This window comes from Wyeomyia smithii, chromosome 2 (assembly GCF_029784165.1).
Source record: "Wyeomyia smithii strain HCP4-BCI-WySm-NY-G18 chromosome 2, ASM2978416v1, whole genome shotgun sequence".
NCBI lineage: Eukaryota > Metazoa > Arthropoda > Insecta > Diptera > Culicidae > Wyeomyia > Wyeomyia smithii.
The window spans coordinates 181,796,260-181,823,710 of NC_073695.1; the positions used below are offsets into that span (position 1 = coordinate 181,796,260).

A 27,451-nucleotide genomic window follows, 5' to 3' on the forward strand; every position below is an offset into this window, starting at 1 on the left:
ATATATATATATATATATATATATATATATATATATATATATATATATATATATATATATATATATATAAGCACGCATTTCGATGCCCTAGGCTGTCCCACTCGAGCATAGGTCTTTTCTCGGCCTCTCTCTTTCACTCTGGGTACCGAGTAACATATAAACGGAGGCTGAGTCATAGTGTTTTCGTTTGCTTGGGCATGCAGTGAGTGATATCTTCATGAAGCTCATTGGTTAAAGGCGCGGGAACTCAACAGCCTCTTCACCAGCCGTAAGGTGTCGCATGAGCTTATTGTCAGTTGTGGGTACATAGGTCGTTCCAATTCGAACTGGTAATACATAATCGAGCTCATTTTTCCCGATAAGAAACTATTTGGCCTAAAGTAACCACGCAATGCACGAAATATGTAATCGATTGTAGATAGCTGCAAGAGACAATAAGTTTCTACTGGTTTTCAATTGTTGCCCCGAGTCATAGAAAACTTTTCGGAGATAACCACTATTTGCTCCAGCAAGACGGTGCACAAGCATATACACTAAGGTCGCTTTTTACGCGGGTTTTTTTACGCGAATACCGGAATTTACGCGGTTTTTTTTACGCGGATTCCGGAATTTACGCGGATTCTGGAATTTACGCGGTTTTTTCACGCGGATTCCGGAATTTACGCGGTTTTTTGACGTAGGACTACGTCTAACCGCACTATATTGAGATACATTCTGCGAAAACTAAAACCAAGGTGTAACGTTGGAATGAAAGATTTTTAACGGTAATACTGATGTAACCACATGATGGTTCACAATAGTCAATATGTCGTTGGATTGATTAAATGATGGTCAATTTTGTGTTTCTTCAGTTATCGTTATCACTTCATTGTTAAACAGTTAAAATTTCATAAAAGTTCCAAGGTCGAATTTTCACCAACAATGTACCAATCCTATGCGAGCACGCCTGGCACAGACTTCATGAGTAGACACCAACTGCCTGCTGTGATATCCCAAAAGGTCAACTAATATTTGCTTCTATGAGCCTAGACTATTTTGAAGTCTTGAAGGTGAAGCTTTGTCGGAAAGTTCGTAACCACCTCCACTATCAGACAGTATTACGTTGTTTATTTTTGGACTCTACACTCCGCTTTTTCAGATTTATTTGAAAAACTGAACTGAGTCAACTATGCGGTCATGTCTTGGAGGGTGGTCCTCCTACTATTTTACGCGGCACGTATCCCCCGCGTAAAAAGTGACTTTAGTGTAGGTACTACGAACTTAGCTCAAGGCTGGTGTTAGGACAATTTGATATGACCCCAATAGACTTTGTTGTCTGATCCTACATAATGTTCAACTTGGTGTAGTTTATAAAATATTCGAGTTCAAACTGGTATTTCTCAAAAACATGTTTTGATAGAAATCGACTGTCTGGGACGGGATTCGAATTCAAATTAGTTGTACACTAAGGTTGCTTTTTAAGCGGCTATTTTTACGCGGATTCTGGAATTTACGCGGTATTGTTTTCTTACGTGGATTCCGAAATTTATGCGTTTTTTTAGGCGGATTCCGAAATTTACGCGGTTTCCTTTCACGCGCCACGTATTCCCCGCGTAAAAAGCGACTCTAGTGTATTTCACTTCAACTTTACAATAGTTGACTAATTTTCATGTCGAATATTTGGAGAACGCATGAACTTCCGATCAAGACTTGGTTTTTTGAAATCCATTCTACCACTATGGTGGTAAGTGTAGAGTAAAAATTATTATTAAAAAGGATATCAGCAAACCTGTTGCGGCTACAGAAAGCGAACTTGTAATTGATTGAATGCTGCGAATCGTAACTAAAAATATTTGATATCCTACTCAACATTTCGTCAATATACTATTGCAAAGGTATGCAAATTATTACATCACAAGTTTAGGAAAACCTCTACCTTTCGATTAAAATATTAGTGTTCAAAATCCATTCAGTGATAACAAGATTATAGTGCATTTGAAAATGACACATCTTCATTACAATTCTCACAGTATTTCCCCTTATTAAAGCAAGAAGTAATCTTACATAAAAAGAAACAACGCAAAGAAATCTGAAGAACCGTACAGTTAAAAATTGTTAACATAATGGAATGTAGGGGAGGATTGTACAAAACGCACCAGTTAAGCATTGGCGCGATTTACAGCGCTTCAAATCATTTCAAAGCGACATTGAACGTGTAGGATTATTGAAGGATCTTTTTATTATATATTTATGACGGAGTTTGTTATAAAATACTCAATTTCAATGTCTTTTTTGGTAAAAATTACCACTGCCGCCAAACAAGCCTGTGACCAAAACGCACCACAACAAAGGTCAGTATGCTCCAAAGCAGTAGGCTAATATGCCACTAGCAGAAATCAGCACGCGAAGTGAGAAGCGCTTGAAGTCTCGAAAGTAAAATAAAAAATAATGGAACATGCTCTAAATTGTCAAGCAATCTCCTGCAAGCTCTTCATAGTGCATTCTGCCCCAATTTTAGTTTTAATTGTTTTTAGGTAAAAGTTAACGAAGGTTAGTGGAATAATTCGAAATACTCATAGTATTATAAACTCCAAAAATGTAAAGGTTAGGTAAACCATAAATTTTTGTATTATTTACAAGTCAGTTAATCATAAGAGCTTAAATAAAATTCATGAATAATTACATGTTGGACAGAACCACAGCCAATTGCACAGTTTTTTTTAGTATTTTGATCATTATGGTACACTTTTTCATATGAGAACTATAGAGAAGCTGGGTTTTTATGAGAAAAGCGAAGAATATCGTCATAAAAAGCCACATGTGTAAGTATTTTGGGAAATTAATAGCATGGGCCATCTTACCCAACTGGTGCGTCTTGTACGGTTCTCCCCTATTTGAAAAATTCACCTTAATTTACCTCTCTCCGTTTACCACCATCGAGCGTTCCATGTACGAGAATACAGTAGGGGTAAGCGGGGTAAGACCGCCCTCTTAAGCAATTCTGTTTATGGAAAGAAAAGTTGCGGCTGCAATTTCATTTTTTCTTCGCTAAGAGGTTCTTCTATTCAATACCCGCATTTAAAAAATAAGAACTGAAATATTTTTGTTTATTTTCCAGCTTTTTTTTTAATTTTAAAAATTCATTGAAAATGTGCAGATCTATTTCATGCGGGGTAAGCCCGCCCACCATTTTTTGAGGATAAACAATATTTTTAGGGCCGAAACGGTTGATTCTATCGGTATAGTGTCTCTGACAAAGTTGTAGATGGTATTTATTTTCTTTTTGAATAAAATATACACTGTGAAAAATCTGAAAAAAAAATTTTTTTCTAAGTTTTAACTTATTTTGTTTTCTGATTATTCAAGTTCAAATCAATGTTTAGGTAACTTTTTTGGTTTTCAAAATAAATAGATTTTTCAGAATTGGGGTTTTTCAAGATATTGAATTCATAATATACCTATCTTTAAGCTAAAAATTTAAACTCATTAAACCTATCTGTATGATTCTTTTGAAGACTTATTATGTATAGAAAAATACTAATAATTATTATTTCTTTTATTTATGTTTTCAATTTTCTATGTTTTTTTTTTTTTTGAAGAACAAAATTACCAACGACTCTATACACCAAATAAACCGTCAAAAAAAATCCTTCACAAAAATTGAGCTATTAATATTTCTATTACTCCATGATCCAACAACCATAAAATTTTAGCTTACCTTTTGTAGATTTTACAGGCAAAAACATGTTTTTTTCAAAAAAAATTGAAAAAAAAATATATTTTTAATTCTATTTCTATATATTTTCTTTAAATTTTTTTGGAGTGTGTACTTTTTTCGAAAGTAAAAAACTACTATTTTCAATTCTGCCGGAGACGTCATATCAAACACACCGTCCTGGCTCTAAAATTATTTTGGTTCATTAAAACCATTTTCACACAGGTTTACTTTTTTCAAAAATAAGTCTTGTTAAAATATATTACTAGAAAAGCTTAAACCAAATCGAAAATGGTCGATTAACATCGATGTCTTATGTGGCTTGAAGTTGCTTTACTGATCCTGTAAATATTCCCTTTGTAGTGTCGAGGCATTTGGGTCTTGAAGTAAAACAACAAGCAGTTGGATTCGTGGCGGTTTTACCCCTTGTATAGTGGGCGACTTTATCCCCAGTGGAACATTTTCATATTTGACCGAAAAAGTAGTCAAAATTACAAGATTACTCACGGCCTTTGATATTTCCGAAAGAAGATAGATTCAGGCAAGCGATTAAACGTATATTCACGAACAAAACAATAGGTTTTTAGACTGAAAAACCTTAAGTCCCGTTGCCGCAAAACAATAGCGCATTGACTGCTTGCCAGTTGAAAGGTTGTTTTTAATTATTTCTGCGACCGTTCGTGCACTATCAAAACAGAAAAACGTGCAAAATGTTATGTAATTATACTGTAATAGACACGTTAAAGAAACTTTTCAATGATTTTATAACTTGGTAGTAAAACTACGGTGGGCGGTCTTACCCCTCAGGGCGGTCTTACCCTGTTTACCCCTACAGTGTGTGTTTTAAGTGAAGCTCGAAATCTTGTTGTCAATGGCATTATGTTGACGAACCCAGTTCAACATATTCCTCGAAAAGTTGTCATTCAGCGTGCAACTCCGCGTCCATCAGATCATTGAGCGTATCTTCAATGCCACCGAAAAATAGTCTGTACCCTATAATAATTTGCAGCTCATCAAAGAATGAAATTCGAAGGCTATAGCCACCCAGTCTCAAGATCAAGACTCACGGATGTGCTTTCGTGAATCGTTCGCCTATAAAATTCTCAGCTAGTTGCCATTTTTTTCTGCTTCTCAGACAAATGCATAGCATCTAATGGACTCCAGTAAAATCAGCCCGGTAGCCATCATCGAACCGGAATGGGAGTCATTAGCGCAGGCCTTCGCACAATTTTCAGCTTCACGGAATTACCGCATTCATCAGTAGGTAACATCGGTCGGTCGGTTTCGGCATTGACCGACAGGTACCGAAATGCGACGGTGATGGTCAGTGAAAGAACCGAACAGCAGCAGCAGTGTGCGCCGTATGGCATTGGCCATGGCAGTCATCAGTGTGCAACCCGGCGTGAGAACGAGCACCCGCTACCGGTGCCGATGTCGAGCAAGCAAGCCGCAGGCAAGATTGGTAAAAATCGAATTTTATCTCGAGCTTTACGTGCCTCTTAGCGATTCGTCATTTGCCATAATTTGATCGAGGGAAGGTGCGTGTGTTTACTGTGTAAATCTCGCAAGCTTATATGCTAGATGGGTGCCAACCAGACCAGTACTGCACAACAGGACCACGCTGGACAAATAAAACGCCGACTATCACCTAGAGTATATATTTTGCCCGCCATGTGTCTCACTATGCGTTTTACTATGCACCATGATTAGTGTTGGCGTTAATTGCCTGACCACGGTCTACGTCCGGAGCAACAACAACAACAAAAAACCAACAGGCATACTAATCGACCTGTGCTCTACGCCTCTGTAAAATGTAGGCAAACGTGCGGTTATAAAAGTTCCACGTTTCACGTCCAGTTTAAATATTAGATCACGGCAAGGTCGATTGTGTCCGTGTTCGCTGGGCTAGAATTCGTGCACCTCAAATCCTTTTGATTGTTTCAGGTCAACGAGGATATTAAGAGGGGCTGACAGATTGATTTATGGCAGCGGAGTGTGCAAGTGTTCAAGCTTTTAGCGTTGCACGAGGTGACTAAACATGAATATCAGATTGACAACTGTAACAATTGTGGTTTTGATCCCATGTTCTACAGGCTGGATATGGCCTGCCCGATGCGCACATAATCCGACGGGCTTGAGGGGATTGTGTCTGCGTACCAACCCAGGAGTACGCGATTAGCGCCAAAAGAAACATCAAGGAACAGCCAGCATTTACCGTTCGCCGATGGTAATTGCCTTGGCTGCGAAATTGGTCCCCTTCTATAACCCACCGGATCGATTGCAATCGCTCAATAAAACGCGCAAGATTGTATCAAGATCTTCTTTGGCTTACATTAGAGGCCGACACAACTTTTCCTGCTGTCTACCATCAGTCAGCAAGAAGGAAAAAGGGGGTTCACATATATTTGCGTTATACGATCGATCACTTGCGATCGTCGCCGCATGGCAGCCAATAATATTTCATGTAAAACCTCCTTCGCGTTTCTTTAGGCAGAGACAAAAAGTGCAAACAACTAACGGCCGGGTGGACTGGTGTGTGCACGCGAAAAGCGAGGCTTCGGAGAATCCCTTTCTTTTGTTGACGAATTTTACGTCATTTACTGTCATTTTTTTTTGGAACAATTGAACAGCTAAATGCCAAACCATTAGTCACAAGTGTTTCAATCAGTACGATGCCAATGTTATTTTTCCGAAGTAGGTGCATAATAATCTCAAAAACTTTGACCTGTACTAAAATGTTTATGGATTAATTTGTAAAAAACTGATTTCTAAACATAAAAAATGCACTTATTTAATTTGCAAAAAAAAAAAATATTTTGATTTGTTACAGGAGCAGTATTGAAGCAGTGTTGTTAGCATCATGTTCAAAACCTAATCAATTTAAATAATAGTTCTTGTTGTTACACACATAGCTGCCGTTCCGATTTAAGTGGGCACATTTTCGTTTACCGACTTAGCAATACATACCTCGCTCTGAGCGCAGGAACATAATTGCCGCTACGGTCTGAATACCAGATTCTGCACAAACGCGGGAACGAACCAACCTACTGAACTGAAGATAAGTTCCGCCGAAGCGATATCGGATAGACATTTTTTTTTTGTTGCAGCCGGTGCGACGCCGCCACCGCCTAATTGACAGACGGCATCTCGGTCGTTGCGGATATTGCAGTCGAGATAAATTAAACTGTCGATCAAAGAGCTGGCGAGAGTTGCCAATTCGTTGACAAAAGAGCACGGCTCAAATGTGTACGCTTCGACGGACAACCTAACCAGTACACCCCCCACAACATCACCTATCCGTTTCGCTGCTGCCGGCTGCCGCTGCCAGCAGCTACAACAACGAGGCGTGCGAACAGTCGCAGATTTAAGACCTCCTGCGAGGAGAACGGCTATTAATTGTGTACAGTGTGTACGGCAGGTGCATAGAAGCAATAAATATCTTTTAAGCTGCAAGAACTGGAAGCGAGATTTAACTGAAGCCTACGGACTAACAGGGTTAATCCAGGAAAATCAAGAATGGCGCCGTGATTGATATTTGTCACATTTAATTGGTTGCTCAACATTCTGCGCCGAATCGTTTCATAACGATTGACGCTAAGCGAGCGTGGATTATCGAATTAATTTGATAACCTTGTTGTCAGTTTAATTGAAATTCATCTCTTTTCAATTTTCAAAAAAAAAACATAGTGCTCGATCAAAAAAAAGATAACAAATGCATCGGCCGGGAATCGAACCCGGGCCGCCCGCGTGGCAGGCGAGCATTCTACCACTGAACCACCGATGCCTGTTACGTTTTTCTAAGCATGTTAAGTTCACCGATTATATGCAGATTAACAAATAAATTCATTTCGCCTTTTAACATTAAGCTCCTCATAAGCGACAACGAATCTAATTTTAGTCTGCACCCAACTTGGGACCTATTTCACTTTGCTAACAAACATTCGAATATGAATCATCGCCCCTACATGACCTTTGCGGTTAAAGTCCACTTTCCACCTGTGGACCTATGTTTTCATTGTCCACCGTCATGATCATGAATGCATACCTACTATGTACGACCAAGGTATCCCGTCAAGTGTAGCAGCAAACGTTCGTTTGCACTTGTTAGTTGATTACTTTTCGCTGTTTTACGTGCAGCGTTTGCGTTCTTCCCATGCTAAGCTACGTAAATCTACGTACGGAGTGGTGAAGTAGACGCAAAAAGTCGATCGTACTTACTGTCTCTAGGGCCACAGCAGCAGCCAGTAAAGCAACAGGCAAAGCTTAATCGTTCGGTAAGACTGAGCTGCCTTTTGGTAGCAAGCAGCAGCAGCATAGTAAATATGTCTTATCTTCCATAGTTCGAACTTTTCCCATCGCTTCAATTTGGAACTTACGATTAAATTTTAGTCGCCCACTTGCATTTGATAGTAGTAAGAAATCAGTATACGACATGCAGGCAAATGAAACAGTATAAAGCCTTAAAACGAATACGAAAGATTGCTAATATAAATCAGAACAATGTTGAACAATATTCGCTACACAATTTTACTGATTCATAAAATATTTTCTGAAACAAAAAAAAATGGTAGTTTGCTGAAATATTTCCTTTTTGGATGAGAAGCTCATACGTAATGTGTATTCAAATCATTCCTAGGCAAAAAGTTACGTAAGCGCTACCTTATTGAGGCTTCATCTTTATTTCATACAGTAATCACCCGATTATATCAGTACCCGATTTTATCTGCCCAGATTTTATCACATTTCTCACCCGATTTTATCATCATAAAACATTTCATTAAAAAAATGTCAGAGTGAACTGATTTTCTATTACGCTTCAATATTTAAGAAATTTTTCATAATTCTGTGTATCATTCTGGATGTAGTTTACATTAAAAATTCAACCGATGCATAATGTTACATTTTGCTGTTTTCGTGCGAATAATTGAATAGTGATACAAATGTTTATTATAACCGTATAATATGTTCGGAGAAGTTGCAAATTATTTGAAAACGCATCTTTTGATGTAGAAAGCTGGGTGATCAATCCTCCTAAAAGTGAGATAGAATATTAACTTTTTCATTAGATAAAGATAGACGCTTGGTGTCTCAGGCAAAGTATTGGGTGAGCTCAAAACAAGAAACTTTACAGAAGACATCATGTTTCTATCTCTTACATATTGCAAGCAACATAAAGTTTTCTATGAGAAGGTATTAAAAATCGTTATTTTAAATTTAAGATTTTTCTGGTTGCAATATGTGAGAGATATCAGCATGCTGTCTTCGGCAAAGTTTAGTGTTGTGAGAACATCTAATATTTTGCTGATGGTACTGCGCTACAAAAAAGCAAGTAATTCATTTTATCAATTCGTACAAAAACATGAACTATTAAAAAAATTTAATTGTAATTTATTTGCAACTTCACATCGATTTTTTTAAGGTTTTTATTTTCTTAGGTTTGTTCAGAAAAGTTTTAGGCGACTGAATTTTCTATCCAAAATTTTTTTTTTTTAAAATAGTGATGATCGATTTTTTATAGTCACTCTTTGTTTTTGAAATTTTGTTTTTCAGTACAGGATTTCAAATTGAATTTTTCAAATATTTTTTTATAAAAGTTCAGACAGTTTTCTCAAATTCATCCCTTGACAACTTTTTTCTATCTTTTGTCATTATTCAGATATATCGATTTATAAAAAAATTAACTGCAGCTTTTTTCATATGTTTGTACAGATAAATTTTCCAAAAAAAATGAAAATCACTGATTTTACGTATTTAGTTATTGATTTAACATCTCCAATAAAAAAAATAAAATTTAAAAAATTTCCCGATTTTATCACTTTCCCTATTTTATCACGCCAAAAATCATTAGGGTGTGATATAATCGGGTGATCACTGTATTGCCTAATTAATTATGTTTTAATATATTTTGTCGTCGTAAAAAATCTTTTCTAGAACCTTTCAAATATATTAATAAATTGCAATAAATTTTACAGATTTCCACATAAAATTCGTTTATATCATTTATACATTATACCCCTAATTAATGATCATAAATCATAATGAGCAGAACCCATTGCTGGTCTTCGATGTAATATTAGTAAAAACATGAATTCGACTTTCTAAAAAATTGTTTACAGATTGCCCAGACGTGATTAATGAAAAAATTACTTTTTCAAGCCACTGTAGAAAGATGCTAAAGGGGAAGACCGAGGCAAAAGTGACTACATCGCTGCGTGCGCTTGGCCGTGAGGTCAGTTCAACCGGCCAAACACCTGGGGAATATGGACATACATGTCAGGAAGTGGCAGTCCCGTCCACTGGTCTCGGAGCCGCAGCGGCAGCAGCCGAATAAGAAGGTCAAGTCGATTTTCCCTGTGAATCGCGACGTGGCGGTGGTGATGAACGACGAAACCTACTTTACCCTAAGTGGCAACGACTAGCTGGGCACTTCGTATTTTATATCCCCCACGAAGGAAGTGAGCTCCTTGGTAAAGTTCATTTCACACACAAAGTTCCCCAAGAAGGTGCTGCTGTGGCTGACAATAGGCAAAAAGGGGATGTCAAAACCGCCCCTCTTTCGCTCCGGACTGGCTGTGAACCAAGTTCCAAGGATAATTTATAGTACGAAGTGCCTGCCGGAAGTTGCGTCGTTCATCAAAAAATGCCATGAGCGAAGATGCGGTGTTCTGGCCGGATCGGGTGTCGGCTCACAACTTGAATGTCACCGAGTGATGTGTTACGTGTGCGTGTCGGGGACACTCTCGAATCCCTTCGAAGCGCGCAGAGGGTTGAGACAAGGAGATGGATTATCCTGCACGATTTTCAGCAAAGGTAGTCAATTCATAGGCTTCGTAGACGACCTGTACATTATTACGAGAAACTCAGCGACGGCGGAGGCAATTTACGCCAGACTAAAGTGGAAGCTAGAAAAGTTGGACTGGAAATAAATGCGTCGAAAACCAAGTATATGCAAGGAAGAGGCTCGAAAGATTCCAACACGGACGGTTCCCACGGACGGTGATCATGGACGGCGACGAACTCAAAGTGGTAGAGGAGTTCGTATACTTGAGATCACTGGTAACCGTCGACAATTACACAAGTAAGGAGGCCCAACGACGTATTCATGCTGGAAATCGAGCCTACTGTGCCCTTCGCAGGACGCTTCGATCCAAGAGCATACGTCGCCGCACGAAACAGACGAAAATTCTTGATACGGCACGAGCCACTACGGCTCTAGGCTGCTGAAGTAAGCACAACTTGAAGCGATCATTGGAGGAGATAGAGCGGCTGAATATCGATATGGTACGGCGAACCCGCCAAACATTCCCCAGCTTAATCCCATCGAAAATTTCTTGGCAAACATGAAACGTAAGATCTACTCCGACAATTTTTGTTGCGAAAACTGAAGAGAAAATGATAAATAAAACGAAGAAAGATCTCAAAAACATGCCTACACGCATGTTTTCGTCCGCCATGGCGAATGTTCCGGTTAATTTCCGGAAGGTCGCTCGCATGTCGTAGATTTTTTTGCCTTCCATGGAAAATTTATCAAATTCAATTTTCTGTCTTAGTTTTTTGACGTAGGACTACGTCTAACCGCACTATATCGAGATGCATTCCGCGAAAACTAGAACCAAAATGTAACGTCGGTATGAAAGTTTTCAAACGGTAATACTGATGTAACCACATGATGGATCACAACAGTCAATATGTCGTTGGATTGATAAAATGATGGACAATTTTGTGATTCTTCAATTTTCATTATCACTTCATTGTTAAACAGTGAAAATTGAATAAAAGTTTCAAAGTCGAATTTTCACGAACAATGTACCAATCATATGCGAGCACGCCTGGCACAGACTTCAAGAATAGACACCAACTGCCTGCTGTGATATCCTGTATAGCAGTGGCAAAAAATTGACAGAATCTCCCCGTCCCAATAGGTCAACTAATGTTAGCTTCCATGAGCCTAGACTATTTGGATGTCTTGAAGGTGAAGCTTTGTCGGAAAGTTCGTAACCACCTCCGATATCAGCGGTATTACGTTCTGCTGTTAATATATCTGTTAATGTTAATAAAACTGATGTCTTGAAGGAGAATATGATGGTACAGGCAACAGTACTGCACCGAGCAATGCATGAACAGAGCGCTGGTTACTCGTCGTCTATCGATGCAGAATAACTCGAAATTCATTTTTGTGCAGTCAAGCCAAGAGAAAACTACATTGCCGCTGTTGACGCACAGTGGGGCGTGGAACACAATCAAATTGCCGTTTGAATTGTCTTCTTCTTCTTCTTGTTTCGTATAGCAGCAAATATCAGAATTCAAAATGATTTTTCGGGTGCCGCAAAATACGCTGCGCCGCCGGGGACAACGAAATGCGTTGTTTATTTTTGAACTCTACACTCTGCTTTTTTCAGATTCATTTAAATAACTGAATATAGGGTATTTGAAGGACAATAGAAAACCAAAATGCTCCGTACAGATCTTTGAATAGGTAGTTGAACGAGCTGTACTGATGATGTTATTTAACTAGCTAAATGAATTTAGTCCAATATGACAATACTAGTTGCATCCCGCGGTGGCGGTATAGAGGAAAACCAAATTCATTTAATCTTGATATTAGAGTTCCGGCATTAGTATTTGTATTTTTCAATTGAATTTTTTTTTTTTGAATTAGCATTTGCAAGAAAATATTACTTTCCATAACCTTACTTATAATTGAACAACGCTATGCAAACATTAATTGCTGAGGCTAATGTTGTGCATCACTCTAGCCCCGTTTATTTTCGAAGATTACGGACATATAACTTTCAAATATGGTATCTTCGTTGTTCTTTGGTATCTTGAAACTGATCAAATTTTTCTGATTGATTCTGTATGCTAATAAAATGCTTAAATTGACCTGAATTGAATGTTAACATGTTCATAAAATTCTATGTCAATTTCGAATTTTCTATAAAAATTCATTTTCTACTGAAACTATTCTTCGTTATCGATATTTTTTCCACGAGCTTGTAACTGCAGGAAAAAAATATATGTGACATCTTTGCCGCTTTGTGCTCGGTGAGTGAGCCAACTTCAACAAGACAAATAGATGTAGAAGGAAGTTCAATTTCTACTGAATCGTACTCAATAAAATATTTTAAAGAAGGTTGCCTTTTCGCGTAATAAAGAAAATTCGCTGTATTAGAATAAAAGATTTTCAACAATGGTCAAGAAACCCAATTTAGGGGGAAATTTGGGTCTGGGCAATATTTTAGAGTGACCAAAATTTTCGATGCTATCAAGTGTATAACTTATTTATTTTTTTAGATAGAAAACCTTGTTCTACAATTTTATAGCTCCAATAATTTTAAGTAACTTTGTATAAAAAAAGTTTTTCTCTAAAACATTGCTATAGAGCTCTAGACCCAAATTTCCCCCTAAATTTGGTTTCTTGACCATTGTGAATGTTGATAAGAATATTCTTTCTTCTAAGTTAGAGTGTCGCAAAAAAATAATCAAAATACAGACCCCGTTCAATTTTGGCAACACGCCAGAATTTTTTCTATTGCCAGTATCGAACCATGCCAAAAATGAACGGTTTTTTTCATGACTTTTTTGAATTTTAAGTGGTCGAAGACGGCCTCAACAGTATAAATGGCCACCAATGAACTAGTTTTAGTTCCAAGTCGTTTGAAGTGTCGCTTGATGAATTTGGGCTGACGACCTAGATACTCGATATTACCACCCGAACTAAAATATTTTCCTTTTGGAAGATGTTGAGCTTAAATTGGTTAAAATAAATCAAGCAAACTACAAAAGTAAAACGAGCTCAAATCAAACATAGCTTCAAATAACAATATAAAATCATTGTAGTCCTACGTCAACTATGCGGTCGTGTCTTGGATACCACCCTCCTATTTTATCGCCATCCGAAAAAAAATCCTTTTTTTTTAATGCAAACGATACCAATAAACTAAGATCGAAACCAATTAGTTAAACCGTGAATGTGCACACATTGCGCGTAAAGCAATAAACATCAGTAATCAAACAAATACATTACATTAGTTGAAGTAGATTCGATAGATTTTCGAAATCTTTCACCAATACATGCCTAAAAATGTAAGACGATATTAATAACGGGTGACAACTCAAAATTTGGAATTTATTTGAGGCTCTCTTACCCCATAATAAACAAGCCCAGAGAAAAATGAGAGTATGTATATGTAAGCTCTCTCTCCTCTTTATGCTAGTATTTTTTGTTTTGTTTATGCATCTCCAGTTCTTTAAAAAATGGCATCGAAACAAGGAGCATTCCGCAAGTGCATTGTACAGTTCGCCGTGATCTACACAACAATTTTGGCAAAAACCTCACGGCAAACCATTTTTAAAGCAAAAATCTCCCGGTTTCGACTGTGTATAATCAACAATAATACGCCTGGAAGGTAGTGAAAGACCGGTCAAAGTAGTGGACATACATGGACTTTTTCCTATCTGTCAACATCATGGTTCAAGCCTAGTGGCTTGACTATTAATCGAAATGTGTACCAGAACGAATGTTTCGACAGAATTATGATTCCATTTCGTCCAAAACAGCATACCGATGAAAAGTATGTGGTTTGGCCAAATAAAACATCATCACTCTACATCAAAAAGTTCAATCGTTCCTGAACAACCACTCGACTCCTTTTTGTTGGTTCATGCCATAGCTGGTAGATTTTTTCCTTTCTCCTAGAAAGGTATAGCATTCACTGGCAAAACCGAAGGTATAAAAGTACCTACTCCAAAAGGCCAATCACTCGACTCAGTTCGACGAGCTGAGCATTTGTGTGTGTGTGTGTGTGTGTGTGTGTGTGTGCAACTTTTCAATCTCGCTCGATTTTCTCAGAGATGGCTGGACCGATTTTTATAAAATTATTCTCAAATTAAAGATCTAGTTGGCCCATAAAACCCTATCAAGTTTTATTGTAAACGGATTTTAAGTTTGCATGTTATTTATCAAAATGTGAAAGCCACGAAAGGTCAACATCTCAGAAATTACACAACCGATTTTAACAAAATTAATTTTAAATGAACGGGCTACTTAAAAAAAACCCTTAACTTTTCAATTTTATAAACATTGGACATATGGTTCAAAAGTTAAGGAAAGGAACGTGTTCTTGAGACTATTTAATCTCACTCATGTTTCTCAGAGATGGATCTACCGATTTTCATAAAATCAGTGTTATATGAAAGGTCTAGTTGCCCCATAAGACCCTATTTTTTTTTGCAATCGGACTTTTACTTTGCCTCTTATGTTTGAAAATGTGAAATCCAGCTATTAAAAGAAACATATTCCGAAGACTAGTTGAACTGACTCACTTTTCCCAGAGATCCACAAAATTAGTGTCAAATGAAAAGTCTAGCTGCCTCATAACACCCTATTGAATTTTACTGTAATCGGACGGTAACTTCGTCTTTAATATATTAAAATGTGGAAATCACGAAACTTCATCATCTCAGAAACTACACAACCGATTTGAACAATACTGATACTAGATGAACGGGCTAGTTAAGGATTGACTGATGAATTATTATGATTGAACACGTGGTTCAAAACTTGTGAAAAGAAAGTCATATTTGAAATAGAAAAAAAAATCTTACTATAATACTCGAATCTAAAATGATATTTTTTGTCGAATGTTATATAATCAAGTCTATATATAATTTTATTGAGTCTATAATTTGTAGAATCAAGTCAAACCTCAATATAAGTACAGTGACGTTTCGATTTTACCACAATCAAAAAAAATTACACGTCAAATAATTCATGTAATTTTCGATAGAAATGCTCGAATAAAAGCGGTGAAAAAACTGCGGAATTGGCAACCGGGTTTTATATGTCAAAAGAGCCAGGTATTTTTTTAAAGCGCAATGTTGACTAAGTTTTTTATTCGACTCATATAATCGATGGTTTAATCTTGTGTTTATGTTTAGTTTTATGAACATTCAATTCACCACAATTGATCATTGTTTTATCCATACAAAAGTTTGTGGTTAAAAATCACTGTGATAATGCAATTTTGAAGCATTCTCACTTCATTATTTAGCAATAAAGCAATTAAATGTATAACAATAAACACGTTCTTCATTGTGCCTGTTTGTGGTGACCTCTTGTTGAAAACCTTCAAAACGATTCTTGTGTTAAACTTTGTGAAGTGTAAACCAAATTTAGACAGGGTATCTGACGGGAAGAATACGACCTCTGGCCGAAAGAATAGAAGACAAAGACATTTAATAGGTATAATTCCATTTTGAACCAAAGTTTATACAAAAGATACATTACATTCATTATCTATATTTCATACGTAACCAAAAATTGCACTCATTTCGTACAACACATATGTGGTGCGAAACCCACTATACTTTTGCGTGTAGCTTCTAAACATGTGATGATTTTTATTTTTACACTTTCTTCGCAACCCCAAAATAATCTGAAATTTTTTACTGTTGGTTCTTAAATAAATTCTTATAATTTTTTAAGTTACTCTGTAATCTTGATCTTACGTGTATTAATTTTTGTGTTTTGTCAGCACTTTGATAACTTTTTATGTTCTCTGATTGTTAGTGTTTTAATCATTTAAAACACCTAGTTCCTAACTTTTTTTATGATTAATCAAATAAACTTATTTTTTAGTTTTTTTTTTATGAACAGTATCCGTGAAAATAACATGCTCTGCTTCTGTACAAGAACTCTCTTCTTGTTCCAAGGACAAACATATAAACCTGAAAACGACTGTCCAGGTTATGAAATTTGCGTGGATTGAAACCTAGTGTTCAAACTACCAAACTATTTTCCTAAGAGTTTATTCAAGTATTAAGTGGGCCGATCCCGGCGGTACTGCAATACCGGGCCAACCCGTGGCGGAAGTGGAGCAAGCCCCTAACCGTTCCGCCTGTTTACAAAAATCAGTTTAACATTTGTTGTCTCCCTATGGGAGATCTATCAGATGTTAAGCTGATAAGAACAGATACTACACTTTGATCTTAGCCTTTAGGCCGAGAAGCGATACCGTTATGTGGCTGCTTCGAACGTTCCCACTGTACGCCATCGTGTTGCTCTAGCGATAGTTGCAAACGAAACCAGCCGTGCAAAGCGCAAAAAGGATAGAGACGAAAATGGTGTTGTATACAAGGAAAGATGGTTTCTGATGACTCTGCTTTCGAGACATCTTTGAAAACAAGATTACTTTTTACCTGCAATAATATGTAAAACGTTACAATGCTTTCGTGAATGAACGGTATGAAATAGTGCAGGTCAAATATGCTTTTAATGTTCAATGTCTGTCAGATGTTCTAGTAACAGTAAATCAATAACTATAATGCTTCTTTCAATTAGACTGAGGTTATTAATCATTTTACTCTTCGTTAAAACAACCCTAGCAGTTTGGTAATGTTTATTATTTTTTTTTTTTTTTCATTTTCATCGGCAAATGACCATTATGACTGTTTCACTTTCATGGCAGAGTTCACCCACCATTATCGTACCTTCACGAAAGAGAGAAGGAATTCGGTTCGGTTCGAATTTGACTCGCTAGAATAGATAAGAAAATTTAAAGCGCAAGTTGATAACAGGGCATCGCCAGACTTAGAAAGAAAGTTTTTTAGTTCCAACCGATAATAAACTCTTGGAATAGAAAAAATATCAAAAAGGTTACACACGACATTGACGATCGCATACTATTTAAAATTAGCAAGGTGTTAAACTTGGCTCAAATTCAAAAAACCTTTGGTCATCGAGGGGAATGAAAAAGCAAAATATTCTCGAATTCAATAAGAAATTAGCAAAAATATTCAGGTAATAGTAATAATTAGGTAATGAAAAAACTCCTAAACTAACATTATCGGCTTTTCAACAATTTAAAAATTTTAAACTTTTACCAGAGTGCTATTTTTTTTATAACTCTAATATTTATTTAGGCCCAACCGCGAAGCATAACGGGGCCGAATGTCTTTTGGAGTAGGGAAAAGCCAGCTTGAGTAGAGCCTGTATACCGACTGCTCCTCCTCAAACAGGCATAAAAACCCTTTCATCTTTTCTCTTTTAAAAACATGTCATTTAAACCTACGACTAACAATAACATTAAATTTCTTCTCTATGTTAAATATCAATTCAAAATACTATTCGTTGAGGTGTGATGGTTCCTTATCTCTTCGAAATCAAAACTTATACCTAAGTTCGGTGGATCATGTCTCTCAGAAAGAAGCAATGATTCATGTTTCTCTAAAAAGAATAACACAAGAAAGAAGAAAAAAGGAACAGAATTAGTGTGAAACTTTTTGAGGGTAGTTGTGTTGGTTGAAATAAGGAGAAAAAGCAAGGAGTACCAGAGTGCTATTAATTGATACATTATTATCAGTTCATTGGAAGGAACAAAATAATGAGTTATGTATATTTTATGAATGTTCTCAATCAAAACAAATTCGGTTTTCGGAATTCTGTATCAAATTTATTGTTAAAACAATACAACACCTATGACTTTTCTTGGTTACGAGTTATGAGAACACAGTGAGGAAATTATAAATAATAATCGTTAAAAATACTCTGCAGAAAAAAAGTTGAATCAGGTTAAAATAACTCTTTCTTTTATTATGTATCTGGCCCCTCTCCCTTCTATTAAATTTAACCTTTGTACTTTATATGCTCTTAACTTTCGTTAAATTTCCAATTTTTCAATTTGGACATTTTATTATCAATTATGTGTTACATAGAATTATTCTTAAATAATTATCAACCTCTGATTTTGCTAGGCTTTGTTTCCAATTGCTCTAAATTTACTCAGTTATTGTTACGATTTTATTCTACTGTTGGTTTTTATTTCATTTTGCTAGTTGTTGTTATCCAAATTTTCTTAAATAGTTTCTATTCCAATTCAATTCCGATAATGTTTTATCAACAAGAATGAATACCCGAGAAATGCGCAATGTTGTTTTAAAACAACTCTACTAAAAATGTTTTAAAGTATACGTATTTTAATATTTTTTAGAAATATAATTCATTAGAACAGCTCTTTTTTACGCGGATTCCGGAATTTATGCGGTTTTTTTTACGCGGCACGTATCCCCCGCGTAAAAAACGACTTTAGTGTACTGTATTTGAATGTTTTGTTTTTATTTTTGCTGTCAAAATCTCGGAAACGAAAAATAAACATGGCGAGTTTCCCAACTGGTGTTGACAGTCTTGGAAAATAAATTCTAAAGTGAGGTAAGTGAAAATGCCTGGATAATTAGAAATTATACTAACAAAAGGTCAATTTTAAAGATACTGTTCACAAAAGTAATTGTTTAGACTTTATTCTGCGATAAAGTCGAAGTGTTGTTTAAAAACAACATGGTGATATTTGCACATTAAAAAGTAAATCTTTCAATATTTTCATGCATATTGGTTAGTTTTAGAGCAGTAAACCTGTTAAACAAAGATTTTATATTTTTAGATGATTTTTAACGTCGTGCGCATTTAAGCGTTAACCATTGAAAATAAATTCTAGAAATTGACTAAAAAAAACTCCACAACATAAATAATAATCACTACATAAAAGCAAATTTATACTAATTTTTAGACATTCAGACAGAAAATGTATAGACAAAACGCACACAATTGGAAATTTACGGAAGACATTACAGCGAAATTATTACGACTAAAGTTTCGTGCAGTAACAGTCAAAAATATTGTAACAAAATATTCGAAAGAATAACAAAACCACACTCAGCATGGAAACAATAGCACGAAAGAAAATAATGGAATTTATCGGGGTGCCTAAACAGAAAAGAACTATAACTCTAAAGTTTGTCAAGACACATAGAAACAAACACTCCGCTTTGTAAGAAATATGAAACACCCATAAGAGGTATCAGTTCTATTTAATAAAATAAGCGTTGGATAAAAGGATATTATATTCTCCTTATTGAAGATTATTAAAGATTCTGATAATTCTGGTCTTATTTTTCTAATCATCTTTTTAATAGTAGTAGAATTACCAATCTTTCATAAAGAAGAGTAAGTTTTCAACGCATAAAATAAAAAATATGTTGTTTGGAAGATTATATTTTTTATGAATAAATTAACATTGCCAATTCATCAAAAACACATTTATCACGAATCTCAAAGTGTGAAGTATTACTTCATAAGCGTTCCATTTGCAATCATTCAAGAAATTAAATACATCGAATAGAATATTTCTGGAGTACTTCGTTATAAGGTTGTATGTCTTAAAAGTAAACAAAACGAGTGAGAGATGATTTGTGCTTGTGAAGTACAAGGGATATAACTCTCACTCACCCACTCATACGAACTTATCACAAAGTACTTTAGAATTGTATTTTTTCAAGGTAAACCTCTCAAAAAACATTATCAATTTATCATTGGTTATATTGGTTATTGGTTATAATTTATTAAAATCCATCTGACAGAATACTTGTCTTAATGAACTATTAAATACTAACACAAAAAACTATCACATACAGGCTACCTAACACTAAGTCTATTTTTAAAAGCTGCACCAGTAATATTGAAATCGAATAAATCTGAGACTGAATTAAAGCTGGCCGACATGAAGCGCATTGGGTCGAATTGACCATATCGTACACTGCGTTCAGGCAGTTTCAGTAGTGGTCTGGATCTGAAAGATCGTTCGGGGGCATATATATCCAGGTGGTCGAGAATTTCCGGGGGATCGATTACACCTAGAAGCATTTTACCGATAAATGTAGTTTGAGCCATCTGAGGCTCAAAAGTTCGCATTCCTAGAAGCCGACAGCGTTCAGTGTAGGCTGGTAGAATGGAGGGGTTGCGCAAAGGAAGGAATCTTAGAGCATGTCTTACAAATTTTCGTTGCACGGATTCAATTCTAGCAATCCAGGAACTGTGAAATGGGCACCATACTACAGAGCAGAATTCAAGGATAGACAGCTTTAGAGAGAAATACAGCGATCTAAGACAAAACGGATCGCGGAACTCGTTTGCTATCTTAAACATAAATCCAAACTGACGATTAGCTTTACAGACAATTTCATTGTAGTGTGGTTTGGAAGAAAGTGCGCTATCCAAAATTACTTCATTGTTAATCCTAACAAAATTTAATATTAACTAGCAGTGCTTCATTGTCTGACAGAATGTCCCAAAAACAAACAATTTATTTGCATTAATCTGCGATTATAAAGTTTTGGCATTTCGGTATCATTTATTTATAGTTCAATAACCTGCTTAAAAAAAGTCCACAAACCTTTAAGGTTCATTCTTTCGGCACAGGGCCAAAACATGACATTTTGAGAAACGAAAAGCTTCAACCCAATTTCCGATTAATTTACACTCGCTGTAATCGCAAATTGAGCGGAATCGATTATGTTGGGTGTCACCGGTTGAAAGTGGTTGCTCTGCACTGTTCGCGAGCCATTCACTTTCGTTGTCTGTACAGTTGGATTCGAAGCGAAGTGTCTAACAGGAGGTTCGCAGTTGCGGAGCGCAGAATCTTCGCCAGGCAAGCGCGTTCGTTTTGTTGCTTTCGTGCTCGAGAGAGAGAGGACTCTATAATCATCATCATCATCAGCAGCAGCAGCAGTAAACAGCGGAGCCGACGGTCGGCTGATCGCTTACCGTCTGGCTGATGTTCAAGTGTGGGGGTCAGTTTTTTTATTCGTTTTCCAACTCTTCCACTTTTGCTTTCGGCGATGGATCGCCAATCTTTTTTTTTCACCTGGTGTGAAATACGTGAGTAGCACGGTGCGGCGTCGTATGAGCGCCAGCCGGACTTCAGCTGATCGTAGCTTGATTTTCAATTCAATTTGAAAAGTTCTCACGATGAATTGATGCTGCTCGATGGCCAACAGAGAAGCGGCAACCGGGAAGGTAACACGCGAGTATCATGATTTGTTTGCTTATTTTGGTAGTAGACAATTGAGAAAGGCGTCGGTGGTAACAAGCGGTGATTTGTTCGGTTAATTTAATACTCGCGATATTAAAATAAGCTGTCAGAAGTACACGAGAACTTAGAGATATACCAGTTGATTGGTTTGGTTCCAAGATGTGAAGAAATTGTTGTTGAAAATAAACAAGTGCTTATTTATTATCTGATTCGATTTCCCTTCTCAGGGAAAGAGAATTAAGCATGCATAGCAATTAAGCATGTGTATTTAACACATTTCTTCAAATCCTTGTTTTTAAGGGTCTAAAACTTACAATCTTTTCATTCACAACTTTACTGGTGGACGGAAAAATGTCAACAACTAAAATTGGCACTACGACGGTTTTTTCATAGTATTCGTTTCATTAGGGTTTCAGAAATGAGCATGTACTTAACCTCAATAACTCAACCGTTCAGCTAAGAAGGGGCTCTCAATAGAAAAAAATTATCTCTTTTATTTTTTTATAAATCTATCTTGGCGACAGTGCTCAAATGATTCTAATTCTCAATTCTATAGTACGAATTCGAAAAAACACACGGTGTTCTGCAATTGCACCGCAAGGTACGTTTCCAGCAGACATTCGATTATCGTGCCGCCGGGAATCAGTTTAAAAATCTGCTTTCACTGTGATTGCAGAGCCTTTCTAAAAGAGAGGAAAGCGTGAAACATTCATAGGTCAAGGATCGCTTCTCCGCGGCACGACCGTGCGTGTCAACTCCAGTTGCGAACTCAAATCATGCCTTACGGGCATAAAACTGCGCAATCAACAATCTCTACTTAGCAGCACCCTCGTAAGCGGCAATATGATTGACAAACAGGATTTAATCTAGACCATTTCACGGGAGCTCCCAGATCGCACCTACATACATGAAGTGCGGTAGCCATAGATCGCCATGTTTGCGCCCGAGTCGTAGGTGTGAATAAAGTTGGCAAACGTAGCCAAACCCGGGTTCCTTTCATTGCCTGCCTGTCTGCCTGCTTGTCTTTGCTTCGTAGGCAGAAAGCATAAGCTGGAGCTGCCCGGATTCTGATTGATTTATGGACAAGGTGTCAGAAGTTTGGTACGTAAAAGTTTTGCTGTGATTTGAATTTGTAATAACCATTCGCGTCAAGTGTCACCGGTTATACCACACTGGTTAGAAAAGGATTTTCGCACGCTCTCGTGGCCGGCCTTCGCCGACAGCCAACCAGCAGTGACGGTCTACTAATCTAGAAGGATGTGCCTGTCTGCCGCTGGTTTCTTGAGTGCACATATACGGACGACCTTTGCAGCCGACGCGACGTGAGAGGTGCCACTGTACTACACCGTTGATTGACCAGCATCAAATTTAATTACCTTTATCTGCAGATCATGATCCAGCGCTTTCCGTCAGATTAGCGCAATCCGGTGCCACGCTGACAATTACCGCTGATGTGTGTTGTGGGACAAATTTCAACTCGCCTCCCCGTTTTGGGAGCGGAATTGCTCGTGGCTGTGCAACCACTCACTGATGACATTATTGGAGCCATGGGAACGTTTGTTTTTTTGATACACGTGGAGAAGAAGGAAAAGTCGGAATTTTTGAAGTTCGTAATACAGTACGTTCTCATAATTTGTCTGCTAAACCAAAATGTTTTCGCTGCAATGAGTACATTAGCGTGTTAAGAAGATGTGATAAATGCGTCCAAAAATTTCCATTTCAGATTCAGAACATAACCATTATTATAGCTATAGACGGTAACGGTGATTTGCTATAAATCCAACGTTTCGGCCGTTAGTTGTGACCTTTTTCAACACTATTTTCAATTTTTTTGACGAAGGCCGCGACTAACAGCCGAAATGTCGGGTTCTAGCAATGAACCGTGCTCAAAAAACGCTGGTGCTGAGAAATTTTGCAGGAATGATATTGTTGGGACATTCGATTTTTTTTTATTTTCTTTTCAATAGTAACTTAGATATTGTCCATTTGAAAGGGGGTATTTTTATTATCCTACGGAATGCCAAACCAGTTCTCAGAATTTTATAGATTTGTACTTTGAGTCTAGTTTATCGACTTACGAATGAAAATAAAATATCAAAAGATCTGGTATACCAATTTTTCCGAAAAACTCTAAGGGGACATCCACGTTTCACGTGGAGAGATTTAAAACGATTTTAACCCCACTTCATCTCCAAAACTTTGTAGGGTAGGGAACATATTCTAAGCAGCTTTAGGAACCGCCTGTGTATTTAGACAAAATACTCAAAATGTGTTGGGTGAAATTCAAACAGTAGTATATCAATATGTTCTCTATCGTTTTGTCCGTCAGAATTTGTTTTCAGATTCTAAAACTAAGTTAGTAAACTTTAACAATAATCAAGTAAAGTTACCAATCGAGGGACATTATTCCAATCACCCCGAACCTATTTTAAGCAGTCTCCATCTGTTTTGCAGGTGTTTTTTTCCAGCCCCCGAAGTGGCTCCTGAATGGCTGCAATATAGGTCGATTTGTTTCTAATGATTTTTGTTCACAGATTTCTTTGTGATTAACGGTATTTCTTATATTCGTAAGACAGCTAGACAATCAAAGTTTTCGTTTCCATCATTGAAATTGTCGATATTGATCAAAATGCGGGAGTTTTGGGCCTGTTTTCTTCGACTGATTAAAATAAGAGCTACTGCTTAAGCCGTTCCTTACCCTATGTACCGCGAACAACATTACACGTCGAAATCTGATGCTGTGAATACACTCAAAATAATGGTAACGTTGATGCTACGTGAAAACATATGTGAATTTTATTCATCGTACTTTTCACATAGCTTCTACGTGATTCACAAGCGAAGGAACTCATTTTATTCCGTGGATTCGCCACCAAAAAACACGTAAAAATTACGTTGTTTTTTAATGTGATGCACATTTTATTCAGTAAATTTCAAATTGAAGAAAAATAAAAATCGTTTAATTTTCCATGCATTTAACATGATTCTTATTCGGTTTAACGAATCTGCGGCAGATATTACAGTAATAATGGCACAATTCAATCTTTATATTCATTTAGTTGTTTGTACACTTCATATACAACTAAACGAACATAAAACTTTAAATATTCCACTATTACCGATGTGGGATAAAATTGATTAAATTACAAAGTGAATATTGTGAACCATTTTATATTTTCATTGGGATAACAATATTTGATTTTCTACTTTAATCTACATTTAGATCATTTTTGACTCGAAAGAGAATCTTTCAGCTATTCAATGAACTATTACAGGAGAACTATTGAATGATTCCATTCTCAGAATGGTTACAATGGGTAAGCACTTTTTTACCTCACATGCTAGATAGTGGTCACAATAGTTATCTAACTGCCAGTATTGATCTACTACATGTATATCGTTGTTATGCATTTTAAACTTCTGATAGTATTGAGCTAATCTCATTTTGTATTTGGAATACATCTTTTCTCGTGAAGTTATAATTTTTGTGCATCAGCAATGTTAACTTAAATGTCATCTGAATTAGCTTATCGATTGGCTGGGGCTTCGCAACATCGCTGTCGTCAATCCTGATAATTTTTCCTGGAGAGCAACTATGTTCTGTCGAGGAAGGAGGATCGTCAAGATGTGTATCTACTGAGCTCGTTCGTTTGTTATGTTCAGCTGAGCTTGGTGTTGGAAACAACGAGCTGTTGTTCGAGCTGGTAGCATCTAGTTTTTCAATCTGTTTCGCTACACTGTGCTGTAGCCATGTTGCTTCTTTTTCATAAACACGTAGCAAGTAAGTGAAAGTCGAGCTGTCAAAATATGAGTTCTGTGGGTTCTAGATGACGTGATTTTCACGTATGATTGATTGATTCTTAAGGCGAGTGTGAAATGAGCTGCACAAAGATGTTAAGGGGTGGGTAATCAATTTCAATTGTGTCAAGTAAACTCTCATAAAAGAGTGTGTATATGAGTCTACGTGATTTTTCACGTACGATCAACGTGGAAATTATTTTGAGTGAAGAATTTGAAATGAAGGATTTAAATGTGATTGCTGAGATATTCTTGACAATATTATTGAAACATATCATCTTAGGACACTGCCAGCATATATAATTGAATATTTCATTAGGGTGGCTCATATTTGACTGGCATAGTATCTTTGGCAGAAAATAATTTTGTCCTTCTATAAAATTAAACCCTGTGGAAAAAAATTTTTTTTTTAATTACAACTTTTTCTTTTGTTTTTGTAAAAAAAATAGATTTTCAAAAATCAGTTTTTTAGATAATTTTTTTTTATTTTTTTCTTTTAACTTTTTTTTCAAGAAATAAAAAATATTTTTCCGAGTGTTTTTTTTTTTTTGACGTAGGACTACGTCTAACCGTCTAACGTCGGAATGAAAGATTTCAAACGGTAATACTGATGTAACCACATGATGGATTTCAATAATCAATATGTCGTTGGATTGATAAATGATGGACAATTTTATGATTCTTCAGTTATCATTATCATTTCATTGTTAAATAGTGAAAATTTCATTAAAATTTCAAGGTCGAGTTTTCACCAACAATGTACCAATCACATGCGAGCACGCATGGCACAGACTTCATGAGTAGACAACAACTGCCTGCTGTGATATCTTGTATAGCAGTGGCAAAAAAAAATTTGACAGAATCTCCCCGTCCCAATAGGTCAACTAATGTTTGCTTCCATGAGCCTAGACTATTTTGATGTCTTGAAGGTGAAGCTTTTTCGGAAAGTTCGTAACCACCTCCACTATCAGACAGTTTCACGTTCTGCTGTTAGAATGTTATTAAAACTGATGTCTTGAAGGGAAACATGCTGGCACAGGCAACAGTACTGCACCGAGCAATGTATGAATAGAGCGCTGGTCACTCGTCGTCTATCAGTGCAGTAGAACTCGCTATTCATTTGTGTGCGACCAAGCCAAGTGAAGACTACATAGCCGCTGTCGACGCACAGTGATGCGTGTTGGGTTAACGCGTAGGTATCGTTTTGCCATCTGGAACGAAATCGAATTGCCGTTTGAATTGTCTTCCACTTCTTCTTGTTTCGCGTAGTAGCCGTGAGCCGCAAAATACGCTGCGCCACCGAGGACAACAAAATTTTGTACGTATCGGTAGAGGCAGATAGCAGAGTATATAATTGAGGTTCATTGCACAGATAAAATGCGTTGTTTATTTTTGAACTACACACTCTGTTTTTCTCATGTCCATTTTAAATTTTCTGTGAATATACATTTTTGTTTAAAAACTGTAATTCTTTATCGTTATTTTTTCCACGAACTTGTGACTGGAGGAAAATTTTACTATGTGACATCTTTGCCGCTTGGTGATCGAAGAGTGAGCCATTTTTCACAAGACAAATAAATATTGTTTAATTTCTACTAAATCGTACTCAATTTTGAATTTAGAATTTATAGAAGCTTGCCTTCTCGCGTACTGAAGAAAATTTACTGTATTAGAATGAAAGGTATTCATCAATGTTAAAGAGAATATTTTTTCTTCTAAAATAGAGTGCTGCAAATAAATAATCAAAATACAGACCCCGTTCGATTTTGCCAAACACGGCACGGCATACTTTTCTTGTTGCCAAGATTTAACCATGCCAAATATAAACGGTTCTCTTTTCATGACTTTTTTTCATAGATATTTCCACCAATGATCTAGTTTTAGTTCCGAGTCATTTGATGTGTTGCTTTATGAATTATGCCTGACGACCTGGATAATTGATATTACTACCCTAGTAATTAGAGGCTTAGTACTGCTTAGATCATGATCATTATATTACCGGCACATGTTCCGGTCATATTCCAGGAACCGTTTTACGGATTCAAGTCATTCGCTTCGGCAACATAAAGAACCAAAATTCGCTTCTTTTGGAGGA

The 27,451-nt window shown here is 36.7% G+C and overlaps 1 protein-coding gene, 1 long non-coding RNA gene and 2 other non-coding genes across 4 annotated transcripts in view; 1 reads left to right on the forward strand and 3 right to left on the reverse strand.

Moving 5' to 3' along the window:
- Positions 1–27,451, forward strand: part of LOC129724280 (Kruppel-like factor 3) — a 342,621-nt gene that overhangs the window by 117,328 nt on the left and 197,842 nt on the right. The window lies entirely within an intron of this gene.
- On the reverse strand, positions 7,408–7,478 carry Trnag-gcc (transfer RNA glycine (anticodon GCC)). Its single transcript has one exon. It is a non-coding gene; the product is annotated as a tRNA-Gly (tRNA).
- Positions 16,514–16,708, reverse strand: LOC129726253 (U2 spliceosomal RNA). Its single transcript, XR_008728302.1, has one exon. It is a non-coding gene; the product is annotated as a U2 spliceosomal RNA (small nuclear RNA).
- LOC129724281 (uncharacterized) overlaps positions 24,896–27,451 on the reverse strand; it is a 113,208-nt gene continuing 110,652 nt past the window's right edge. Inside the window, exon 4 of the long non-coding RNA XR_008727900.1 lies at positions 24,896–25,355. This is a non-coding gene — a long non-coding RNA (uncharacterized LOC129724281). The remainder of the gene's footprint in view (positions 25,356–27,451) is intronic.